The 7,605-nt window shown below is 44.6% G+C and overlaps 1 pseudogene; it reads left to right on the top strand.

The window, feature by feature from the left end:
* The first annotated feature begins 252 nt into the window (after positions 1-252).
* Positions 253-320, top strand: LOC144780147 (U4 spliceosomal RNA; annotated as a pseudogene).
* The last annotated feature ends 7,285 nt before the right edge of the window (positions 321-7,605 follow it).

Genomic DNA, 7,605 nt, shown 5'->3' on the forward strand with positions numbered 1-7,605 from the left:
CACCAGGGATGAAAACCAAACATTTATCTGAAGGCCAGCAAGTATAATGAATAAACATCCAGGGACGTGAGAGCCTGAAGCCAGGAGAAAAGTCCAGTGAACTGTGAGCTAGCAGCTATGAGGGAAATCGAGTGATCTGAGGGCTAGCATCAATAGAAACAAATAGCCAGTGATCTTAAAACCAGCAGGTATGAGGACCAAATAGCACGTTATCTCAAATCCAGCATTTATCAGAAGCAAATGTCCACTGATAGCTTTGCGCGGTGGCAGTGTCGTGGCCGATGGGGTCTAGCCGAGGCGCGACTGTTGCTTGTTAAGAAGCAAATGTCCACTGATCTCCGATCCAGCTAATTTTACCACCTGTTACTTTATTTACCAACATTGTTCCTTTTTTTGTCGTGGCAAAAACCTTAGAAACACCAGCAACAGCTGGCATTTCTTTTCATTTGAAACAAACATTTTAAGTGGAAATACAAGCAGCAAGAACTCCAAATGTATTTTAGTTCAGCCCCAATTACTCCTAAATCCACACTAAAGTGTCATTACTGAACATAAATAAAATGATTCTACATGTATTCTCATACAAGTTCCAGTGGCATTAGTATCTCAAAACTGGTTCAAATAAATAGAATCATCCTCTTAAAAAAGTGGCAACCTCCAGGCTGATGTTAAAAACACGCATCCCTTGTTTTGCAAGGAAAAAAGTATTGGGGGCAACAATCCCCTGATCTAAGGGCAGGATGGTACCTTGGACTGAGACACCAACTAATCTGAAAGCCTGAAGTTATCAAAGGCAGATATTCACTGATTTCAGGGAGAGAATACATCCATTAATCTGAGAGTCAGAATCCATCCATTGATTAGAGGACCAGAATACAGACACATCTGAGGGCTAAAATTCATACACACATCTGAGGGTCACAACCTATCAAATGATCTGAAGGCCAGAATCCATCCACTCATCTGAGGGCAATAAACATGTATTTATCTGAAGTCAGGAAAGTATTAAGGATAAGCACCCAATCATCCAAGGGCCAGATGCCGTCAGCTGCAGCATTTCAATGATCTGTCAGCAAGAATGAATAAAGTACAGCCATACACTCTTGAGTGGAGGAAGGTATCACAGGCAAACAAGCTTTTGCCTGAAGCCTGGAAAATATCTAGGATGCACGCCCAGTGAGCTGAGATCCAGAAGGTAGCTGGTGCAAACAGAATTACATGCATTTACACCATAGCTACCAGTTATGGAAACAAGCAATATATGGCAATTAAGCTAGGAGGTTTAAAGAGCAGACATCCACTGATGCACTATGAAACACAATCAGGATCAAAAGAAATGAGCCAGTGTTGATGTAAGGGACAGGGCAATTTAGTAACTGAAGCCTTGTTGAGCATAAGAGTTTGAGGGACTGAATTTTCTGGGGAACTTTTCTGAGGGATTAATGAATCTCATAACTGAGAACCACGAAAACTGAAAGAAATTGATTCAAGAGCCAATGTGCATAGAGAACCCAGACACTCAGTGACCTAAGGAGAGTTGCCGCCAGTGATTGAGAGGTTGACCTACAGTACGAGCCTCTGGACATAATGCTTTGTGCGTTTCAGTGGTACCCTCAATCAAATGGTCACCATCATACTTTTTAGTTGCGGCATTTGAAAATGGGATAATTTGAGCTGCTTACAGTATCTCCTTTTTCACCCACTGGCCCAGGCCCACCCGGCTGACCCTAGAAAACAAAAAAAAATTAAAACATGTTAGCATCCAGGTACCGTTATAACATGCGATTATAATATGCATCACCCTCTTTCATCCCACATCACCCATAGGCATGTAAACCACACCCAGATACTAGGTATTGTGTTAAAACTTCCATACTTCATAGCACACTTACCATTCCAAACAAAAACATAGGTCCCAATTCACAAATATTGCTATTTTACTATAAGAAGGTGTAACTTGACGTGATTGTATCCATTTGCTCCTTTGGCTAGGCCAAGAGCACCACAAAAGTAAATCAGAGCACAATCTTTGTGAATGAGCCCCATAGAGATTGCACCACCTTATAGCTTGGATTGAATGCCTCGGTGGCAGGATGAAGGCTTAAGGGTGATGCCAAGGGATGCTTTCACACTGGGACATGTTACTCGTTCGGTTTTACCACCTTAGGACCTACTCCTAGAGACACATAATGAGTTGTGTGTCTCCTTTATGCTTCCAATTCGTACATCTTTCTTCCTTTCTTGAATTTTCCTCTCATTTACTAGCTTTCCATAATGTATGACTGTTTCCAAGTTAAATGCGATACAGGTTTGCACTGATGTCTTTACTTGGGTCCATAGTGAGGTGAGATAATTTCGTACAAAGGCCTGACATTTCTATTTGACACTTTTCAGTGCCAGACACGGTCTGTGACATCCATTGAACCCATCCTTGCAGGGGCTTATGTGGGCAAAACCTGAAGACACTCAATGTATAGTAGGTGTGTCAGCAGATGCACCCAGGTAAGTAAAACAGGAAGCAAGAATATACAAAATGAATGAACACAAGCACCAGGCAGCAGCTCTGAGGTGATGGCAAGCTGGCCTATCAGTTGGTGGAGGAGATGGCAAGGGAACTAATAAAGCCAGATGTAGTGTCCATACCTCGGCAATACCACAACTGTTCCTAGATCAGAACATAGGAAACTGGTCACATCACTCCTTTAACGACCCCCCCCCCAGAGTCCCAGGAAGCAAAGTGATAGGCTGTCCCAATTGAGATGTGTGACTATAAAGTGTGAATTGGATTTGCATTAAGTGCTCAGCCATGGCACAGGGACATAAGACATTAGCGAGGAGGGAGACTGGGTCTACAACCGATAGGATGTAATTGGCCTTAAGAACATAACCAAATTGAAGAATTCTATCATCCAGTTGTCCCACAGGGAGATGGTCTCTTGTGGAGCGAGATGCTGTCCAGCTGTGCTACCTCCGGCGAGGGCAATGGGAAGTAAATTACAGAGTAATCTAGATACTAGGGGCCGTATTACATAAAGTGCCCGGGGTGCAACGGGCATTTGTGCCCACTTTGCACGCCCCGGGGCACTTTGGTATTACAGAAGGGGCCGCACAAGCATCTGCAGCACCTTCTGTAATACCTAAAGCGCTGGCGCACCTAAAGCGTCAGCACTATCTTCAATGTGGTGTTACCGCATTTGCATGGGGGCGTGCCCCATGCAAATGAGGGAATCCCTTTGCCTCTGCACCCGTGCCGTATTACCGACACGGGCTCCCAGGCAAAGAAGCCCTCAGGAGGCACACTGATAGTGCACACCCTGAGAGCAGCCCTCTGGAGGGGTAAAGGGGTCACTGACTGCACCCTCCTGCAAGGGGATCTCCATTTCTCTTTAAAAGTGCAGGCGGGTTGCTGCCTGCGCAGTGAAACACGGAGCGGCTTCAAAGAAGCGGCTCCATATTTCACGTGAATGCGCTGCCCCCAGTGCACCACAAGTTCACGGCTGCCCTGGGGCTAGCGCATTGCCCATAATGCAGAGCATTTTCCTACATTGCGCCTGATGCACCTTTTTAAAGGTGTGCTTGGTGCAAGGAAGGAAAATGCGCCGCATGTGTAATGTGACCCTAGGTGCGCATAGTCAGTGAAGATGGTTGGGAGTTCCATGGAAAAGATGAATATCAAGAAGGTTAGAAGTGTATTCCACTAGAGAGATACTAGAAACGCAGAATTCCTTCTTAAGGGCAGAGAATCTCAGATTCAGAAGAGCGGATAGGCTCAGCTGGAAGATAAAGAGTAAAACACCTGTGTGATTGTTAAATGTCTTTGAGCATCATATGCCTTTGACTGATATATTCATACTGGAAGCAACACTGTTTTTAGGTCTTGTTATTCTTAACCTATATTTGGACTAACCCAACCTAAAAAAGCTGTGCATCAATGAGAATGTATCTATTCAAAGGTTCTACTTGTCTCTGGATTATAGGTGATCAATACAGACAAAGGCCTACATGGGGGTGCTGTGGTGTGTTAAAGATCATGCACAATGCATTTTTTTCTACTGTATAGTACAAAGTGTTATTCAAATTGTTTTTACAAACATACCTGACTTTTGGACTCCTAATCCTACAGTCAAACCCATTGCCCTACTGTAAATTGGTGCAACTCTCACTAGTACATAAGAGAACAGAGGTATGCATTCAGAAAGAAAGATTATTAAAATGTATCCACCAAGCACATAAGGTTGAACTAGGGGTGTGCGAAATTCACGTATTTTGCCTTAGCGTAAGTATGCACAAATTCTGGAAAATTACACGAAATTATGCATAATTAGGCAAAATGTAAATATGGCTTTTGGTTCTATATTTTGGCACACAATTCATTGTTGTCTCCATTTTTGACATGAGAATGTATTTTGCACTAAACAAAAGTAGTGAAAAAGACAAGAGCAGCAAACAACAGCCATGCAAGAATACTTAGAGTCGGTAAACAAACTCATTTTTTAGCTTTAATATACATCAAAGGATAATATGATTGTTTTGATAAATATTTTTTTTGTTTTTTGTGCAACAAAGAACACATTTCGCCACAAATGCATCACATTAAGACCAATAATACACTATTTCGACACTTCTCATCCCACATACAAATTATTCAATGCTGTTCAATCCATAGTAGGCCCACCATTTGCCCCAGATTTTAGAGTGTTTCTGAGGACAGCCTGTAGCGCGATATATTGGCTGTTCCATTTAGGCACTCTAGTCTTCCCCCTTCCGCTACTTTGCCACGCCAAGGTAATGAGCTGAGGGGACCTCCATTTGCCAATATCCCACTAAGTGACCATTATAGCCACCCCCACCAGTATTCGCTCCCAGCAGGGGCTGCCGAGGTCTACCAATAAACTCAGCAGTCCCACCTTCAGGGTGAGTCCCACTGTTCTGACCAGGATTCGTTCAATGCCTTGTCAAAAACCCATTATCGGGGAACATGCGCAAACCATATGGAAAAAGTCAGCTTTGCAGTAGGTACATCTGAAGCAGCTGGGCAGGGAGATTCTTTACGCTTTACACTAACGTTGAGGTATGAGGTAAGTGGTGTGGAGGTAATGCAGCTGGGTCAATCGCAAGCTTTAAGAAATGGCTATTTTCTTGGGTGCCATTCGTGCCTCCCTCCACGCCACATCCTCCAGAGGGTCCACTCATCCTTCCAGTTCTGTTTGAGTGACAGGAACACTTGTGCATTGTTCACCAATGTATGGAATATAAGGAATATAGCACCTTTACCAATGCTGCCCAAAAGGAGCCTGGCTTTGAGGAGACTGTAATAAGGCAGAACGGTTTTGGAAAGGGGGGTGGTGATGGACAGAGTTTCTGAATGATGCAGAATACTCTTACCAAGTCAATAGATCATGGTTTTAATCCATCACCGTTTTTTAGCTCACTGTACCATCCCAGCTCAGAACCTGGCTATATGTAAATTAGTCTGTTCCTGTCCCAGTGCATGATGGGAACAGGGCAAACCAAACTACCAAGCCAATTCTTATACTGGGAAGGAAACAAGCTTCCGGGGACCGGTTTCTGGCATCACAGCCTTCTTCGGCCCGGCTTGCTTGAATCCTGATGGTGCAATGAGCAAGGGACTCACGTCTGAGTATACCCTCCCACACATAGTGTGGATAAAACTGATTTTGGAAAGGGGGGTGGTGATGGACAGAGTTTCTGAATGATGCAGAATACTCTTACCAAGTCAATAGATCATGGTTTTAATCCATCACCGTTTTTTTTAGCTCACTGCACCATCCCAGCTCAGAACCTGGCTATATGTAAATTAGTCTGTTCCTGTCCCAGTGCATGATGGGAACAGGGCAAACGAAACTACCAAGCCAATTCTTATACTGGGAAGGAAACAAGCTTCCGGGGACCGGTGTCTGGCATCACAGCCTTCTTCGGCCCGGCTTGCTTGAATCCTGATGGTGCAATGAGCAAGGGACTCACGTCTGAGTATACCCTCCCACACATAGTGTGGGTAAAACCGATTTTGGAAAGGGGGGTGGTGATGGACAGAGTTTCTGAATGATGCAGAATACTCTTACCAAGTCAATAGATCATGGTTTTAATCCATCACCGTTTTTTTAGCTCACTGCACCATCCCAGCTCAGAACCTGGCTATATGTAAATTAGTCTGTTCCTGTCCCAGTGCATGATGGGAACAGGGCAAACCCAAACTACCAAGCCAATTCTTATACTGGGAAGGAAACAAGCTTCCGGGGACCGGTTTCTGGCATCACAGCCTTTTTCGGCCCGGCTTGCTTGAATCCTGATGGTGCAATGAGCAAGGGACTCACGTCTGAGTATACCCTCCCACACATAGTGTGGATAAAACCGATTTTGGAAAGGGGGGTGGTGATGGACAGAGTTTCTGAATGATGCAAAATACTCTTACCAAGTCAATAGATCATGGTTTTATTCCATCACCGTTTTTTTAGCTCACTGCACCATCCCAGCTCAGAACCTGGCTATATGTAAATTAGTCTGTTCCTGTCCCAGTGCATGATGGGAACAGGGCAAACCAAACTACCAAGCCAATTCTTATACTGGGAAGGAAACAAGCTTCCGGGGACCGGTTTCTGGCATCACAGCCTTCTTCGGCCCGGCTTGCTTGAATCCTGATGGTGCAATGAGCAAGGGACTCAAGTCTGAGTATACCCTCCCACACATAGTGTGGATAAAACCGATTTTGGAAAGGGGGGTGGTGATGGACAGAGTTTCTGAATGATGCAGAATACTCTTACCAAGTCAATAGATCATGGTTTTAATCCATCACCGTTTTTTAGCTCACTGCACCATCCCAGCGCAGAACCTGGCTATATGTAAATTAGTCTGTTCCTGTCCCAGTGCATGATGGGAACAGGGCAAACCAAACTACCAAGCCAATTCTTATACTGGGAAGGAAACAAGCTTCCGGGGACCGGTTTCTGGCATCACAGCCCTCTTCGGCCCAGCTTGCTTGAATCCTGATGGTGCAATGAGCAAGGGACTCACGTCTGAGTATACCCTCCCACACATAGTGTGGATAAAACCGATTTTGGAAAGGGGGGTGGTGATGGACAGAGTTTCTGAATGATGCAGAATACTCTTACCAAGTCAATAGATCATGGTTTTAATCCATCACCGTTTTTTTTAGCTCACTGCACCATCCCAGCTCAGAACCTGGCTATATGTAAATTAGTCTGTTCCTGTCCCAGTGCATGATGGGAACAGGGCAAACCAAACTACCAAGCCAATTCTTATACTGGGAAGGAAACAAGCTTCCGGGGACCGGTTTCTGGCATCACAGCCTTCTTCGGCCCGGCTTGCTTGAATCCTGATGGTGCAATGAGCAAGGGACTCACGTCTGAGTATACCCTCCCACACATAGTGTGGAAAAAACCGATTTTGGAAAGGGGGGTGGTGATGGACAGAGTTTCTGAATGATGCAGAATACTCTTACCAAGTCAATAGATCATGGTTTTAATCCATCACCGTTTTTTAGCTCACTGCACCATCCCAGCTCAGAACCTGGCTATATGTAAATTAGTCTGTTCCTGTCCCAGTGCATGATGGGAACAGGGCAAA

This window comes from Lissotriton helveticus, chromosome 1_1 (genome assembly GCF_964261635.1).
Source record: "Lissotriton helveticus chromosome 1_1, aLisHel1.1, whole genome shotgun sequence".
Taxonomy (NCBI): Eukaryota; Metazoa; Chordata; class Amphibia; order Caudata; family Salamandridae; genus Lissotriton; species Lissotriton helveticus.